The sequence below is a fragment of the Prionailurus bengalensis genome, chromosome D3 (assembly GCF_016509475.1).
Source record: "Prionailurus bengalensis isolate Pbe53 chromosome D3, Fcat_Pben_1.1_paternal_pri, whole genome shotgun sequence".
NCBI lineage: Eukaryota > Metazoa > Chordata > Mammalia > Carnivora > Felidae > Prionailurus > Prionailurus bengalensis.
Genome location: NC_057356.1, coordinates 85,431,672 through 85,450,261, shown reverse-complemented (window position 1 = coordinate 85,450,261; position 18,590 = coordinate 85,431,672). Strand labels below are relative to the sequence as shown.

The 18,590-nt window shown below is 36.0% G+C and overlaps 1 protein-coding gene across 1 annotated transcript in view; it reads right to left on the bottom strand.

Annotated features, from left to right (window-relative positions):
* Positions 1 to 18,590, bottom strand: part of CCDC102B (coiled-coil domain containing 102B) — a 198,653-nt gene that overhangs the window by 135,336 nt on the left and 44,727 nt on the right. Inside the window, 2 exon segments of the mRNA XM_043559068.1 lie at positions 2,741 to 2,830; positions 3,030 to 3,160. The gene's annotated coding sequence lies outside the window, so the exon portion shown is untranslated.

Genomic DNA, 18,590 nt, shown 5'->3' with positions numbered 1-18,590 from the left:
TGGAGACGCTCTTCTCTATCCTAGCACAATACTCTCCTTTTCCTCTTGACCTTTCTCGCTGGCTCTCCCCAGTCTCTTCGGTGGTGCTTCTTTTCCTTCCCATCGCTCTGTGTATATCAGATATTTTCCCATGTAAGTCTATTACCCCTCTGGATAATGTCATCCATTCTCATGATCTGAGTTATTATCTTTCCTTTCAAATGACTTTCAAGTACCTTCGTTTTTGGATTCAATTCTCTTTTGAGTCTCCGACACTTACATGCACCAGCCACTAGAAAATGTGACAGATATGTCATCAACATATTTAAAACTGAAATCATCTTCTCTCCATGGGCTCACTGCATTGTTTATCTCAATAACGGCAACCCAGTCTTATAGTTTGCTAAAGAAAAACCCTGGAAGTAATCTCTGACTCCTAGTCTACACCCAATCCAGGACCAGTTCGCTCTGACTTTACTTCAGTAATATGCTCAGTCCTCTCTCTTCCCACTGCCAAATCCTGGTTCAGGCGGCCATCAGGATCTGCCTGGATTGCTGCAGTATCCTAAATGATTTGCCTGTCTCAAAACTTGCCCCTCTCCGTATTTAGCAAGAGTGACAATGGCCTATTCCTACTGCTCGTGCTACCTGAAATCTCTAAAGATTTTTGACCCTCTTATCAAATCTCTTCTTTACAATACATTTGTCAGAATGCAGTTTTTTTGGATTACTTGTTCTGTCCTGCTGACTATACCATATCCCCATACCCTCCTTTATTAGTTTTCAAGGTGGAGTGCTTCCAAGGGACTATCACTGGTCCTATTCTCACTCCGAGCCCTCTGTCTGGGTGATCACATTTGTTTCTGTGGCCGCTTTTGCCACTCATACATCATTGTGTGTTAAACTGTGTCTTCTGACAAGATGTGTGGAAGTCCTCTCCGTTGGACCCTGTGAATGTGACCTTATTTGGAAAAGGGGTCTTTGCAGAGGTAATCAAACTAAAATGAGGTCGAATGGATTAGGGTGAGTCCTAGTCCAATGACTGGTGTCCTTCTAAAGAGAGAGATATTTAGAAACAGACACTCAGGGGCAAATTCCATGCGAATGCATTGGCAAAGATAGGAACGGTGCATCTATAAGCCAACGATTGTTGGCAACCACCAGAATCTAGAAAGAGGCAAGGAAGGACCCTCCCCTAGAGCCTTTAGCGAGAGTATGGCTTTGCTGACACCTTGGTTTTGGACATTTATAATCCAGAACTGTGAGATAACAAATATCTATTGTTTTAAGCCACCAAGTTTGTGGTAAATTTTTATGACAGCCCTAGCAAATACACTAATATACATTTAATTCCCAAACACATATGGCCAGCCCATAATAGAATATCAAGCTTCAGATCTGCATGTCTAATAGTCTAATGAGAATAGGCACTAGGAGCCACTTAAATCCATAATTTCCAAACAGCAAATCTCTTATATTTCTTCCAAAACCTCTCCTGTTGTATCTTTTATTCTTGATCTAAAATAATGATGTTGCCATCCACGCAGTCTGTCGAGCTAGAAACCTTTCTCTTATTCCCTAGTCTTCATACCACTCCACCCTTCACACATCGTAACTTATTTTATACTAAAACCTGAAAGAATTGTCCATTTCTCTGTCTTCATTTATCTCCTTTCATCTCTTTTGAATCCACACCAATCAGACTTTTGTTTTACCACATGAGCTTTTACTTTCAAGTTGATAAATCACTGATCAGTAAAATCTGACTGTATCTGTAGGGTTTCTTCTCATTTTCCAACACAACCTCACTTCTCTTGAGATAAAGTGGAATGGGATCCTGCTTTGTGCTTATTACCAAGTCTGGCTCACAAATGCTTTGTTGACTGATAGGACCTACCAGCATCATGGAAACAAAGTTATCCAGTGTCTCTATCTTAGTTCAAAAAGTACATGGCCACCATGGCTCACATACTCAAACACACATGGGTGCACAAACATCTTCATTATCTTAATGCTCAATATTCCATAACAACCAAGGGGAGTATAAGAAAAGAAGGAGAAAATTCAGCCTTAGAGTTTTCATTTCTTGGCAAGTTTACAACACCTTTTAGAGAGAGCACATGTGAGCAGCAGAGAGGGACAGAGGGAGGAGAGAATCTTGAGCTGTGTCCACATTCAGCACGGAGCCTGACGAGGGGCCTGATCCCACGACTCTGGAATCATGACCTGAGCTGAAACCAAGAGTCGGAAGCTCAACCAACTGAGCCACCCAGGAGCCCCAGGTTCTCAATATCTTAAGGCACTCAACACACATCAGTGAAAGCTGATTTTTTTGTATGTGTGCATTCCAATTTTATTCTATATATTAGGTTGTCCCTATGAAGTCTGCTACTTACCTACCTAGTATTATTTCTCTGATTCCTCCCTACAGTTGGAAAAAAAAAAAGAAAAAAGCTTATGTCACCAAGATTCCCATTACAGATACACTTAGCTATGTGGTAGTTTGGGCAGTAAAACATAAATGGAAACCTGACAAGCATTTTTGAAAAGTTTTGTCTTCCTTACATGGATACCTTTCCATTTCACTTCTCTCTTTATCCTTACTTGAACAAGGATAGGAAGCTGGAGATGGAGAAGCATGACTTGATCGTGAGGTCATGAGGTCATAATTCAGATGAAAGCCACATTGAAAATGGCAGAAGCAGCCAGGACCATGACCGGACTTGTGCAGGCATTTGGTGATGGAGAGAAAAGGACTCACCTGGTTAAACCACTGTCTTCGGTCTGCTCCGGTGGCCTTATTGATTAGCTCAGGAGCTCCAGGCCCAGGGACAGTTATAACACTATCTAACTGGACAAACAACGGGGAACATATTAATCAGATCCCTATCAGCTAACTGGGGAGTTCAGAAGAAGCCGTAAGGTTGGAAACCCCCATCAAAACCTTTACCTAATTTCACAGCTATTTCTCACAATCTCTGCAAGGCATCTCCTGATTCCCACAGAAAGCGAATGCTACAGTCAAAGGTGATAGTCATGCACTTAATTACCTGTTTCCTCAGGGAACTTTAAATCTTTTAAGGACACAGCATTGTACTTGTCTTTGAGTTTCTAGCAGATACGCAAATATATGGATAAGTGATGAAGGTACAAATGCATAAATAATGGATGAATGGATGTTCTGTGAAAGCAATGAAAGAAACAAAAATAATGAGAGTAACTCAGAATTGGATAGCTTACCGAGAAAATAAATCAGAAAGATACACCTTTAAAACAATAAGTATACAGTGATTTTTAAGTTCTTCATACTGTTGGGGTTTTTTCCTACTTTTATACATCGGAAGAATCAATAATGGCAACATCACACATACGTGCCTTTCACTGACAAAGTGCGATAGAGAAACACTGGCAAAGTAAGACAAACGGGAAAGACTTTCTGTGGACCTGAGTCACCACTTGAATTCAGTTGTACTGCTAAATCTTAATTGCTACAATTTTAATGGCTTTACCAATATTTGTAGAATTACTCAAAAGCATCATAACTGTCTCCATAACTGGAAATGTCTTGCAAGGAAGGCAGTTTGGCTCTTATTGAAATGCACTAAGTGGTTTGAAACGATAGATTAGAAACACATATGCACGAAGTCAGAGCCCATTATGATTCTTACAAATATGTCTTTCCTTCATCAAGACAGACCAGGGGGGTTAGCCACCATCTTTTATTACACTACCTTGCACCTACTCGCACACATGAGCCACTTAAATCCTCGTGTCCATATACGACTCTTATTGCAGCATTACAGAAAATATTTTCTTCTCTCTCACTTTTTAGAAGGAGGAATTATTGCCTCACAATGTCCAGAATTTCTTTACAAACACATCGTCTATTTTCTATGACAATGTCGGAGTAGTAACACAAAGCCAGCTTTATTTGTATTTCGTCAGTTAAGGGAAAGGTTAAGAAAAAACTGTAAGAAAAATAAATCTGATCTCTAATTAACATAACTTTAAAAAGAAGAGATCCTAGGGGCGCCTGGGTGGCGCAGTTGGTTAAGCGTCCGACTTCAGCCAGGTCACGATCTCGCGGTCTGTGAGTTCGAGCCCCGCGTCAGGCTATGGGCTGATGGCTCGGAGCCTGGAGCCTGTTTCCGATTCTGTGTCTCCCTCTCTCTCTGCCCCTCCCCCGTTCATGCTCTGTCTCTCTCTGTCCCAAAAATAAATAAATGTTGAAAAAAAATTAAAAAAAAAAAAAGAAGAGATCCTAATCACAGACTTGGGTTTGAGCGTTGGTTGGGCGTGCTCAGGGAGCTCCGTCTCTGAGCCTCAGTTTCATCACTGTCAAATGGTGGATCATGGATGGCGATTCTAAGGGTAAGGAGGCAATGGAAATAAAGCGCTAAAAGAGTAGTTGATACTAGATAACTTAAAGCTATCATTAGTTGTGAATGATTTTAAAAAGTGGTTGTGTTGGCCTGATTCCAATGTCTAGAAAATAGTTTTAAAGCAAATTTTGATATTCTAATGGGAACACTAAGCAAATGTTGGCATGGCCCAGTCTGATGACATGACTTGTTCTGTTACCCCTCTAAGTAGTCACTTCGCACTCGTGATCTTGTTCTGGTACCAACACTCAGCCTCTGACAAATACGACTAGGTGTATTACTTAGGCTTGTAATAAGCATATGAAACATTCGTCTTTGTGAGATTTTGTGAAACTACAATGACTTTATCTTTGTGACTGAATGTTTCAGGAATTCTCCTTGGAAATACCTACCTATGAGAAATTAAAAATTTACTCATTGGATTTTGACCAAGCTCATAGCAGAAGTAAATGATTGTTTCCTTGGCTAATAATGGCGTGTGATGTACTTCATGCTTTGGAAGGATTTCTCAAACTCAGCACTGTTGACATTTGGACCAAATAACCCCGTGATGTGAGGATGTTTTGTGTATTATAAGTTGTTTTGCAGCATCCCTGGCCTCTACCCACTAGTTACCAGTAGCACACCCAAGTCGTGACAACCAAAAACATTTCCAGACATTGCTACACATACCCTGAGGGGCAAACTGCTATCACTTGAGATCCACTGTTTGGAGTGATGGAGTAGTGACAAGGTGAGACCAAGACGTGCTTCAGCTCAGCTAGTAACCATCAGCTAGTAACCAGGCTGTGGCCTTGGGGAAAGGGACCCCACAACCCAAGACTTGTTTTCCCCATATACACAAAGTCAGGAAATTAGACTAGATGACCTCAAAGGCTTATCTTACTAAAACTTAATAGCTTTATTATTACCCGTCCCCCATGTCTCCCTCCCTCCCCCACTCTCTCACACCTGTCAAACACAGTCATTCATATAGTCTTTCTGCATTAGGGTATCAAATGCATAAGAAATGAAAACAAAAATGTTACAAAACCCATTTCCAATGTAGGAAACCCATTTCTAACTCAGTTTTACAGTACTACAATGAATGTTTCTTAGTAACCTCAGCTCCAGGAACACCACATATAAAGAAACAACCATGTTTCTCCTTGATACAACCAAATTTATAAGGCCAAAATCTTTTTTTTTCCTCAAAACAACACAATTGAACATTCACAATAGATGAAAAGTACTTTTTTCCACTCATGAACTATATTAAGTTACAATTTAACTTGTTCACCAAAGAAAAGACAATCTACATAGAGAAAAATTAATTTTACTAAGTTGATTTAGAAAACCTATCTAATTTCTGAATCCTTAAACTGTAATTGTTTGACAACCTTCCTAAAAATCTCATTCAAGACAGAACTAACCCTCCTCAATGCATAAGTGTTCTGATTAAGATTAATAAATATTAAGTAATAAACTATAGCTTGTTAAGATTTATGAATACATTTTCTCCACGTGAGTTTCCTTTCACTATTTCCAAAATTCATTGCTTTTTGCTAACCTGTCCTTTAGAATTCTTGTAAAAAAGAAATATCTGCACTCTGAAAGAAAAAAAAATACTGCTTTATATGTAAGGAGTTTCCTTTTTTTGGTAATATATCCTAACTATGATAAAAATGTAATAAAAACTATGAAAACAGTAATGCTTCATAGCATAATCTACTATTTTAAAGAAACAATGAATCAAGTCTTAAAGAGATATGGGTTTGTTCTTAACCCCAGCATGTGCCTATGTTAGAATATACACTTAACTTCACTGAAAGAAAGTCGGGGAAATAAAAAAAGAATATATGTAGAAAATTATTATCATTTTTCTTATGTTATAAGGATCTCTATAAATGGCAAAGCATACTCTGATAAAAACATCAGGTCTATTATAATTAGAAGGCATGAATTTTTAAAGTACTATATTCAATTAACCTTAATCTTTTTGTAACATGCATTATCACAATATTAACAGGCTTGAAATCTCTTAATAAATATTTAAAACAGAGTATATTTGAGGTAAGTCAAAACAGCTGAAGAATTAAAAAAAATCCTATGAGACAGTAGAAAATAACCACAATTATCAAAGCACCATTAGTATAGTTATAAAATTTATTTCCCAGAGAGAGCAAAACATTAAGGTTAGTGTTGACTATCCGTTTTTAAGCCTCAGATGAGACATTTCACCAAATTCATATATGCTATCAGCAGACTTTAACAGAACGGACTCCAAATACAAGTTTTCCTCTCCTCACACGCTATATCCCACTAACATGACAAAAATGTGGCCGTTGTTGAATTAAAAATAAACCCATAACAGTGCTGAAATGAAGAAAGAGTGCTTGCATTACACAAGACATTTTTGGAAACTTCTAAACATCAAAAGCTTGTTGGATCTGATGACAGGGAAACCAATGTGGGGGACATGACAAAATACAACACCCAAAAGAGAAGGAGGCTGCCTCCAGGTAGAAGTCAGTCTCGCCAGAGTGTCCAGGGAGGATCCAAGGGTAGTACAAACCCAAACTGATGGGGTTATTTATCACTCGGATCATCATGGCACTACCTGACTGACCACGGGGTATTGGGATCTGGTTTCTTCTCCCACACATAGCAGCTGCTTGGAACACAGAAAAAAATGCACGAAGAAATGCCTTTTTTTAATTGTATTTTTTAAGTTTAATTAATATGCAGTGTTATATTAGTTTCAGGTGTGCCATATGATTCAGCAATTCTATGCATTTCTCAGGGCTCATCACAGTAAGTCTACTCTTAATCCCCTTTATCTGTTTCTCTCAATCCCCGCCCCCTTCCCTCTGGCAACCATCTGTCCTCTACAGTTAAGAGTCTGGGTTTTTTGTTTGTTCTCTCATTTTTTTTGGCCTTTGTTTGTTTTTTGGTTTCTTCAATTCCACATATGAGTAAAATCATATGGTACTTGTCTTTCTCTGACAGACTCACTTCACTTAGCATCATATCTTCTAGGTCCATCTATGTTGTTGAAGAAATATTATTAAGCAAAGGAGATAATTTCCCTGAGGACGGTTATTAGCATGGACACCCAGGACAGGGACAGAAGTATAACAGAGTTCCAGGAAAATTCAAGACTACAAAAGCCACTGAAGAATAAAGAAAAGAGACCCTACTGCTAGTGAAATCCACAAAAGAAATCCACCGAAGAAATCCACTGAAAAATAAAATACATTTTTTAAAGATTGTGGATATTTAGTTTGCTCAGCTGCTCTCCACCCACAGCGGGAAACCTGCCTGGAAACAGGTTTTATCCTCCCACAAATCCCTTGTCATGGGCCCTTTCAAGGCTGGGTCTGCTGGGTAAACAAATATACCCACTTCACCAACCTCCTCTGCAAAGATAGGCCAATTTATTGTTAAAAGAATTATTTTGCATTTACAAAATAAAATCCAGAGTTTGGTGTTTTGCAAGCACTCAATAAATGTCAGGTGTAATAACAATAGTAACAGTAATAATGATATATAGATTCCATTATACAATATGAAAAAAATTAATAATATTCTTTTCATTCTAAACACTTAAAAGGAGTAAATATTAGTCAGGATTTCATTTAATTCTGGTTAATTGATATTGATGAATTCAAATCTCTTTTATGTCCAACTATTGGAAACAAGAGAGTTAAAATTTTGCGAAAGCAAAGGACATACAAAACATCCATTTAACTTAAATAAAAATATGTATTACCATTAGCTAATTAAATAAAGGCCTTAATGTTCTCATTATATATCTCCTATTACCCAATTGTTCAGGCATAATTTTTTTTTAAGTTTTATTTTTTTTAACGTTTACTTATTTTTGAGAGACAGAGACAGAGTGCAAATGGAGGAGGGGCAGAGAGAGAGGGAGACACAGAATCTGAAGCAGCCTCCAGAATCTGAAGCTGTCAACACAGAGCCCGACACAGGGCTCAAACCCATGAACCACGAGATCATGACCTTAGCTGAAGTCAGACATTTAACCCACTGGGCCACCCAGGCACCCCAGGTATAACTTCTGTTGACTTTAAAAAACTACAGGAAAGAAGGAAAAAAAAAGGAACTGAGGTTCCTATATTTTAAAAAAATATATTTTTAAAAGACAATCTTATTTTGGCATATTCCCACACTATATGGTCATAAAAATGTATATGTTGATTTTTTTCATGAATTTTAAGATATCCTAAATCAATAAAAATGGAAACATTTTTGGTAATGATCCAAATAAAAACAGTATAATTTCATCTAAATCCTAGAGGTAGGAAAATAAACATATGTTAAAGTTAGGCCTATGAATATTATTAAACAACCTTCCTAAAGATTTCAATGACAGTAGTGTGTTTTATAGGATAGTATAAGAATGGTACTACATCTTTTTTCTTCAAATAGAAATTGCATTATTATTGGCTCAAACTGGTCAGGCTCTACCTTTCTGAATAATGATAGAAATAAACACTAGACAACTATAATAAGGTAGCTTCTGTATTTACAATTTCCTTTATCTGCTGATGTCTAGAAACCTTGAAAAATATCTCAATGACAATTATCCTATTTATGATATCTCTGAGATCTTAAAATTTGAAACTAATACATATAATCACTTTAACTAAAATAATCTACAAGGGCTCAGCAGTATATGTTATTATTAAAACTTTTAAAATACTCATAACCGAATGCTTTTGTCTTCTATTTGTTCCCCAAATCGTTCCACAGGCCAAGCTCAGATGATGCTCTAGGCAATTTGAAAAATAATAAAATAATTATATTTTGATATTTTGACAGCATATAGTCAGAAATAACTGAAGCAATTATTTTTCACATTAGCTTTCAAATGTTTTTGAAGTAATGGAGTCCTTTCTTTTAAGAATAAAAGATACATATTACACAGAAGTCATGTACGTCAAAAGTGGAACTTTTCCCATTAATTCTTGGAGGAGGACTTGGAAACCTGCCCACTTGGAAACTCTCATCACATCTAATTTCCTCCAACAATAGCCCTTGGAGGTCATCCACAGACTCCCCAGACTCCAAGGAGCACTTTGGAAAACAACTAATATAATCAAATCATTATTTTACAGATAAAGAATCTTGACTTCAGCGATGAAAAATTACTTGTCAAAATATTTTTCTGTCTGCCCACTCACTCTTATTAATTTTGTGAGAAACTTATAAAATTCTCTTAAAAAGATTTTGTTGAAAAATAATATTTAAAACATAATATACGTTTATTTGAAAGAGATCAGAAAATATAAATAAGCACAAATAAGACTATTAGGCACAATCCCCATGAGCAGACAAGTAATCTTGTTATGTACCATTCACAACATTGCTAGCTAAGTACTACAGCTGAAAAATAGATCAGTTATGCTTCCTTTGTAATGGTGGGAGATACAAGATATGGTAATCTGAATGTGTTTTCCTTTATGCCTAAAATTTTACTAATTTGGTAGGGCTTTTCTTTCAACCTTGGTAGGGCATGTATCTTAGCAAAGTCATCAACATACCAGTCACTTCTTCCTCATCTAGTGTGATTAGCATTACGCCATTGTTCTGACAGTGGTCAGAACCTTTAGACCTTACCGTGATGGAAGTTGGAAAAGTTAACATAGATCCATGACAAAACTGTCCTTTCCAAATGAATGCAAAATGTCTCTGAGCCTAAGACCACTCAGCAAAAATGGTGGAACTGGCAACTCTGGAGCTAAGAAACTGAAAACATGTTAAAACTGCCAGAATCTACCCACTGGAAATCTGCAAGATAAGCACAGGTTTAGAGCAACCAAATAGATACTTAACCAGGAGAAAGTCCTCTGAAACAAAGGAGGAGGTCTTTGTGAATCAAATCAATAAATTAATTATATTCCTTAAGAAACTATATGAAAAAAAAAAAACTAAACCTAAAACTAGAAGAAGAAACTAAGATTTGAGCAGAGATAAACAATATAGAGAATAAAAAAAAAATACAGAGCATCAATAAAACCAAAAGGTTTTTTTTCTTTATTAGATCAACAAAACTGGCAGCCTTCGGTTAGAATAATGAGAAGCGTAAAGATAAAAATTGTATTGATAGAATAGAATTGAAAGTAGGAACATTTCTACCAACTTTACAGAAATTAAAAAAAAACATTATAACAGAATACTATGAACAACTGTATGCCAACAAATTAGATAATCTAGACAAAATGGACAGATTCATAGAAATGTAGAAACTCCCAAAACTGACTCAGAAATCAATAGAAAATCTTAGACCTATAACAAGTAAAGAAAAATGAGTAATCCTAACATGTAAAGCCCAGAACTAGAAGAAAACTTCACTAGTGAAATCTTAAATACATACACACATACATACATAAAGTTATTAAATCAATCCTTCTCAAACTCTTTCAAAAATAGAATAGGAGGTAATACTTCCTAACTGATTCAATAAGGCTAGCATTATCTTACCAAACCAAAGACATCACAAGAAAACTACAGACCAATGTCCTTTATAAATATGGATGGAAAAAATCCTCAACAAAATTCTAGAAAGTAGAATATAATAGCATAGTGATAGGATTATATACCATGAAAAAGTGGGATATAGTCCAGGAATTCAAAAGTGTTTCAACATATGAAAATCAATCAATGTAATATAACACTATAATAGAAGGGAGGACAAAAATACACATTATCTTATCAATAGATGAAGAAAAAGCAGTTTGCAAAGTCCAACATCCTTCTAATAGAAACACCCAGGAAACTAGGAGTAGAAACGAATGTCCACAACATGAAAGGGTACATATGAAAAACCCACAGCTAACAAATCACACACTGAAAGCTTTCTCTATTAACTCTCTAATGTATCAATAAGAAAGGATGCTCACTCTCACTTCACTTCTATGCTATATTTTGCTGGAAGTCCTAGCCAGAGTAAACAGGCAAAAAAAGATTTAAAGGCATCTAAATTGGATACAAACTATCTCTAGTCACAGGTGGGGTGATCTTACATGTAGAAAACCCTACTCCATATAAAAACTATTAGCACATTAACAAATTCTGCAAAACTGTAGATTATAAAATCAACACAAGGATCAGTTGCATTTCTGTACAGAAGCAACAAACAATACGAAAGGATGTTAAAATAACAATTGCAATTATAATATCATCCAAAAGAATAAAATAACTTGTAATAAATTTAAACAAGATGGTGCAAGTGCTGTGCACTGAACACCACAAAACATTGCTGAAGGATAGGACAAATATATAAATAAATAAAGACATCCTATGCTCAACAATTAGAAGACTTAATATTATTAAATGGCAATACTTCCCAAAACTCTATTGATTCAATGCAGGCACTATCAAAATCACAACAGTCTTTTCTGGTGAAAATTGAAAATCTAATTTTAAAATTCATATGTAATTGCAGGTACCCAAATAGCCCAATAATCTTGAAAAATAGGAACAAGTTGGAGGTTGTACATTTTCCAATTTTAAAATTTACTACAAAGCCACCGCTATCAAAACAGCATGGTATAAGGATAAACATATAGATCAGTGGGACAGAACTGAGAGTCCAATAATAAACCTATAAATCTATGGTCAACTGATTTTCAACAACATTACTATGACAATTTAATGCAGAAAGAACAGTTTGTTTAACCAGTGATGCAGGGACAACTGGATATCCACATGCAAAGAAATGGCATTGAGCCTTTACTTCATACCATACACACACACACTAAAATAATTTAAAATGGATCAAAGACCTAAATTTGAGAGTTAAGGGGCATGTGGGTGGCTCAGTCGGTTGAGTGTCCAACTCTTGATTTTGACTCAGGTGATAACCTCACAGTTTGTTGGTTCGAGCCCTGCATCTGGCTCTGCACTGATAGGCTAGAGCCTGTTTGGGATTCTCTCTCTCCCCTCTCTCTCTTTGCCCCTACCCAGATCGCACTCTCTCTCTCTCAAAATAAAAAAAAATAAACTTAAATTAAAAAAAAAATAAATTTTAGAGTTAAAAATATAAAACTCTTAGAAGTAAACATAAGGACAAATCTTCATTACCTTAGATCTTGGCAGTAGTTTCATAAACATGACACCAAAAACACAAGCAACAACAACAACAACAACAACAACAACAACAGCAAAAATAGATAAACTGAACTTAATCAGAATTTAAAACTTTTGCATGGATTAAAAAAAAAAAAACTATGATGAAAAGGAAGAGTACGAGAGAAAATGTTTGCAAATCACATATGTGATAATGGCCTAGCATCCAGAATATATAAAGAACTCTTACAACTCAACAACAAAAAGGTAAACAATCCAACTTATAAATATGCAAAAGACCTGAATATATACGTCTTCTAAAAAGATATACAAATGGCTAATGAAAAAGCAGATGAAAAGATACTCAGCAACTTAGTCGTTAGGAAATGCAAACTGAAGCCACAATGTGATATTACTTTACATCCACTAGGATGGCTGTGATAAAAGAGACACATAATAACAAGTGTTGGTGAAAGATATGGAAGAAATAGATCTTCACCTGTTGCTGGTAGAAATATAAAATGGGGGGCGCCTGGGTGGCGCAGTCGGTTAAGCGTCCGACTTCAGCCAGGTCACGATCTCGCGGTCCATGAGTTCGAGCCCCGCGTCAGGCTCTGGGCTGATGGCTCAGAGCCTGGAGCCTGTTTCTGTTTCTGTGTCTCCCTCTCTCTCTGCCCCTCCCCCATTCATGCTCTGTCTCTCTCTGTCCCAAAAATAAATAAACGTTGAAAAAAAAATTAAAAAAAAAAAAAGAAATATAAAATGGTGCAGGTGCTTTGGAAAACAGTTGGGCAGTTCCTCAAAATGTTAAACATAGAGTTTCCCTACGACCCAGTGATTGATCCCACTCCTAGGTATAGATGCAAATGAAATAAAATCTTACATCCACATAAAAACTTGTACTCAAATGCTTTTAGCAGTATTATTTATAATAGCTAAAACATGTGGGGAAAATACCCAATGCCCATTGACTGATAAACGTGGTATATCTACACACTGGAGTATAATTTGGCAGTAAAAATAAATAAATAAATAAATAAATAAATAAATAAATAAATAAAGTACTGATACATGCTATAGCACTGAGGAAGCTTGAAATCATTATGCTAAGTAAAAGAAGCCAGAAAAGGGCAACATATTCTATGATTCCATTTATATGAAATGTTGGGGATGGGAAAATATAGAAAGAAAGTAGATTATTGTTTGTGCTGTTGAGGTTGAAGGGAAATGGGAAGTGCCTGCTAAAGGCTGCAGGCTTCTCTCTTGGTTTTCTTTCACCTTAGGTGACAAAAATATTCTAAAGTTGATTGTGATGATGGTTGCCCTGCTCTGTGAATATACTAAAGCCACCAAATTATATACTTTAAATGGGTAAACTGTAAGTCATGTGAATCATATCTCAATAAAGCTGTTTTATAGCAAAACAAACAAAACAAAACAACAGCCTTTGTGAGAGGCAGCAAGTTTGCCTAAGTTATCAGAGCTCCCTTTAATCCATATAAGCTCCGCAGATTTACCAATATAACTCATCTCTATAGTCAGCCATATTTTTTTGCTGCTTTTTCCCTCTCCCTCATTGCATGATTTTCTGCTTCTCTACTTATATCCAGTATGAACCCATAAGTACATGTATTCATTTATAAAACACGTCCATGTACTCTTACACCACTATGTGATGTAGATTATTAAAGTAGTATGAAAATACACATTTAAAAAATAAAGTTTTTGGGGGCGCCTGGGTGGCTCAGACGGTTAAGTGTCTGACTTCAGCTCAGGTCACGATCTCATGGTTCGTGGGTTTGAGCCCCACGTCGGGCTCTGTGCTGACAGCTCGGAGCCTGGAGCCTGTTTTGGATTCTGTGTCTCCCTCTTGCTCTCTGACCCTCTCCCACTTGTGCTCTGTCTCTCTATGTCTCTCCAAAATAAATAAAAATGTTAAAAAAATTTTTTAAATAAATAAATAAAATAAAATTTTTAAATGTAAATAACTAGTTATTATTCTCTTTGTACTTTTAAATTGCATTATACAATCCACCCACACAGTATGTGAAAAGGAATTCCTAGAATGCACTGCTGGGCTTCCTGTCATCATACTTCCTTGTAATTCTTTTTAGAAGAGAGCTATACTTTTCATAGAATTTCCTGCTACACTGCCAGCTCACACACCTATATAAAGATGCAAAACCATGTGTGTGCGTAACAATTTCTTGCCAGAGAAAATTTTTGGCATTTGCATTCTTTGTTTCTTTACCAGGGTACTGGGGGACAAGAGCAAAGTATTTAGAAACATCTGTCAACCTCATGGAAACACATCTGTGAGTCAGCGTCCAGTTCTCTAGATGGTTGGTATATGTTGTTAAAAAGGAACACAGAAAGCATCTTTGTACCATTCGGAATAAACACTATCAAAGTTTAGAATAATGATGCTGAAGATTACTTTTTCATATACGTACCCTATCTGCCTTATAATTGTCTACAATTCTTCAAAATTCTGGCACAAGGTCTTTTCAGTTTTTGTTTTGTTCTGTTTTCTTGAGTTTTTCTCTTTTTCATCTTTGCAGTGATAGATATGGAAAAGATGCATTAAAAGCTATAACTAGAAATTATTTTGACCAGAAGGCATAACTATTTCGTTATAGTTATACTCCTCCAACTCTGTGAATTCCTTCAGAGCGGTTCCCATGCCTTAATCACCTTTTATTCTCAGTTCCCAGCACACTGTCTTCATAAGTGCCAAGTTTCCAATAACCACTATGATTTACTCAATCAGTTATATATCAAAGATTTGGATAGGTTTTTTTCACATAAACGTAACAATTGAGTGACTTCAGGAAAAGTTTCACGAATCACTAGGACTTGGACTTTTTTTGTTTTTTGACCTATTTTAAAAAGGAGGGTAGTCGGTCTGATGATATCCAAAATTCTGCTCATCTTTGATCTGATGACATCTGGTGAGATGGCAAACTAAAATGGTCCCATCTCACACCAAACAGCAGTAGCTACTCGATTATAATACAAGATTGTTAGAGATAAAGGAAGGCATTCTCAGCAATCAGATCCATACAAATTAGTAGATATTCAGTATGAGCTCATCAAGAGTCAATCATTGATGAAAACGAAATGACAAAACTTAGATAAAACCAGATGATGCTTTATTTGCCATATTGATTACGAAAATTCCTTTGCTGGCAAATATTGACTTTGGACCCAGTAACTTTTCTCATTAATTAAAAGAAATATGCTAGTACAGGTAAGCATATGGAGAGAGAAAAATGTTGATTATCTCAAGATCCTCAAGTACATCAATCAATCATAAAGTTGTTTTTCTACTGTTAGATTGTAGGTGCAAACATCTTGAGTTATATCTCTAATTTCCTTGCCAGCAAGAGATACCTCACTTGTTAAACTATTTGACCAGAGGTTTGATAAATACCCTCACACAAGCCCTATCACTTCTAGTTTCTAATTTATTACGTCTAACATGTCAGCAAATGTAACTTAGTACCTAGAATTTTCCTTTAAAAGATAAAAGAAACATTTCTATTTAATTCATTGCAGTATTCTTGCCAATCTTGAAGTTTATTTTGTTCCTTGAGAATCAAACAATCCTAATAACTGTGTGTGATGTGTTTAGGAAACCGTTCTTATTTTTTGTGTTTGTTTTTATTTCCAGGCAAGGAAGTCATAGAGTTACTCTTAAATCTGCTTAATTTGAGGCAGAAGACATTGAATCCTTTGGTTTGGATAGTTTATCACCTACACTAACTTTAAAATTCTATATATCATGAAATAGTTTTCTCTTCCTGGCAGCGTAGTGATCTAAATACCCTCTTAAAACTCTACTAATTATCAGATTTTAAATAGCTGGTATAAAACAGAAACAATGTTTTGCTGAACTTGTAAAGAAACTAACAAATATTAGGCCAAATGTAAAGTAGAAGTAAGAAATCAAGGAAGAAGTGTGCTAAAGTCAGCTTTCATTGTGGGGGTATTTTCTTAAATTCAGTGATGTTGAGCTTCCATTTGGAGGACACCTCAGGGCACAGGAGAAGGGAAAGCCTAGAGCCCAATGGCATAGATCCTCACATTAAACTAGAACTCAAATAGCTATGACCTCAGCATAAAGTAAATGATCAATTAACCTGCTGTGTAGAATGTAAAGGATCAATTAACATCTGCCTGTCTTAAGCTTGTGCTGAATGTTAAAGGCAAAAATATTCCCTGAAAATACAGAAGTATAAGCTGGACCTGTGTGAGTTTGGAGATCAACTTCCATGACCTCCTTAGTCTTAAAGTTCTCAGCAAATTTATTTTAAAATGGTTCAGAGTTGAAAGACCTCAAGATCCCCAAAATTCTCACAGATAAAGTCCTCTCCCAAATGATCTGCACATACACATACATACACACATACACACACATACACACATACACACACATGCACACAGCACAATATATGTGTACACATGACATAATAAGTGAAACCAGGAAGAAAAAAGAGAGCACAATAAAAACTAGAAAGACTTCATGTATTAGAATTGAGACAGACCAAAAACAAGTAAGTTCAGTGAGTGCCAATGTCTTAAAAGTATAAGCAAAATCAAGAGATTATGAAAGTTGCCCAAGTAGTTCTTAAATAAACAAACAGATACTCTAAATATAAAAACTAAGTGATGAAAGATTTTAAAATTCCCTGGAAGTGGCTAACCAGCAGATGACCAAGCTGAGGTGGTTAACCAGCAGTTAGACCAAGCTGAAGTGATAATTAGTGAACTTGAAAATAGAAACAAAAGAAAAATCTAGAATGCACTCCAGAAATAAAAGATTTGGAGAATGTGAGAGAGAGAGGTTATGGAATATGCAGGATTATATGGAGATATAAAAAATGTCATCTAATCATAATTCCAGAAAGAGAACACAGAAAGGATGGGGGAAAGAAATAATTAGGTATATGACAATCGAGTTAAGAGTATCATAAGTCTCCATATCACTAATTAATAATGAATCCAGGAAATAGTCATCAATGGCTACCAACATCACAACATCACATAAGAAGGGCATCCATTTATTGTATGTGTCCTGATAGAAATACCCAACACTTCCTGTATAGAAGTTTTGGACACTTACTGCCAAAACCAAATCAAACCTCTAAATACAGCATTTAGTTTATAAGAAATGCAGAGAGGAAAATGAAATTCTACATGTGGTTACATCAATAAGTAAATTTCAAGGATGAAAGAACAGGGATTTATAGATTAAGACACTTAAATTCATTTCAACCAAATGCAATGTATGGATCATATCTAGATCTAATTCTAAAGAAAAATACAAAATGCTCAAAAATCATAAAAATATCGGCACTATTTAGCACAATTAAATATACCTTTCAGCTTTTCATGCAACAGCAATACCCCCTGTAGAAATATATACCAAAGACAAGCTGGTGAATATAGAAAAGGACATCTACACAACACTGTAAATTCCAAGAATAGCTAAAAAAACATAGATTGGACATAGCACAAATATTTGTCAATATTAGAATGGATGGATAAGTAGTACCATATTAACACAACAAATAATGTCCAGTTATAAAAAAGAATGAAGATGTTTCCATACATGACTATAAAATGATATCTAGAATATACTATTAAAAAAAGGGGGGGTGGATGGGGCCCCCAAGTGGCTCAGTCAGTTGAGTGTTCGACTTCTACTCAGGTCATGATCTCGCAGTTCATGAGTTTGACCCCACATTGGGCTCTGTGCTGTCAGCCTGTCAGCGTAGAGCCCACCTCAGATCCTCTGTCCCACCCTCTCCTCTTCTCCCCTGTTTACGCTCTACCAATAAATAAATGAATATTTAAAAAAAATTACAAACACACTCACAAAAACACAAAAGGATAAAAGGTATACCATAGAGAATATTATCAATGGTATTACAAGATTGTACGGTGACAGATAGTAGCCACACTTGTGTGAGCACAGAAAAACAGAGAGAATTCTCAGATCACTGTGTTGTCCACTTGAGACTAATGTGACATCGGGTGTCAACTATGCTTATACATATAATACATTTTATACATGATACATTAAAAACAAATGGACAAACTATAAAATTTTAAGTGACAACTAACGGGGTTATTGGGTGGAGAGAACAGGAC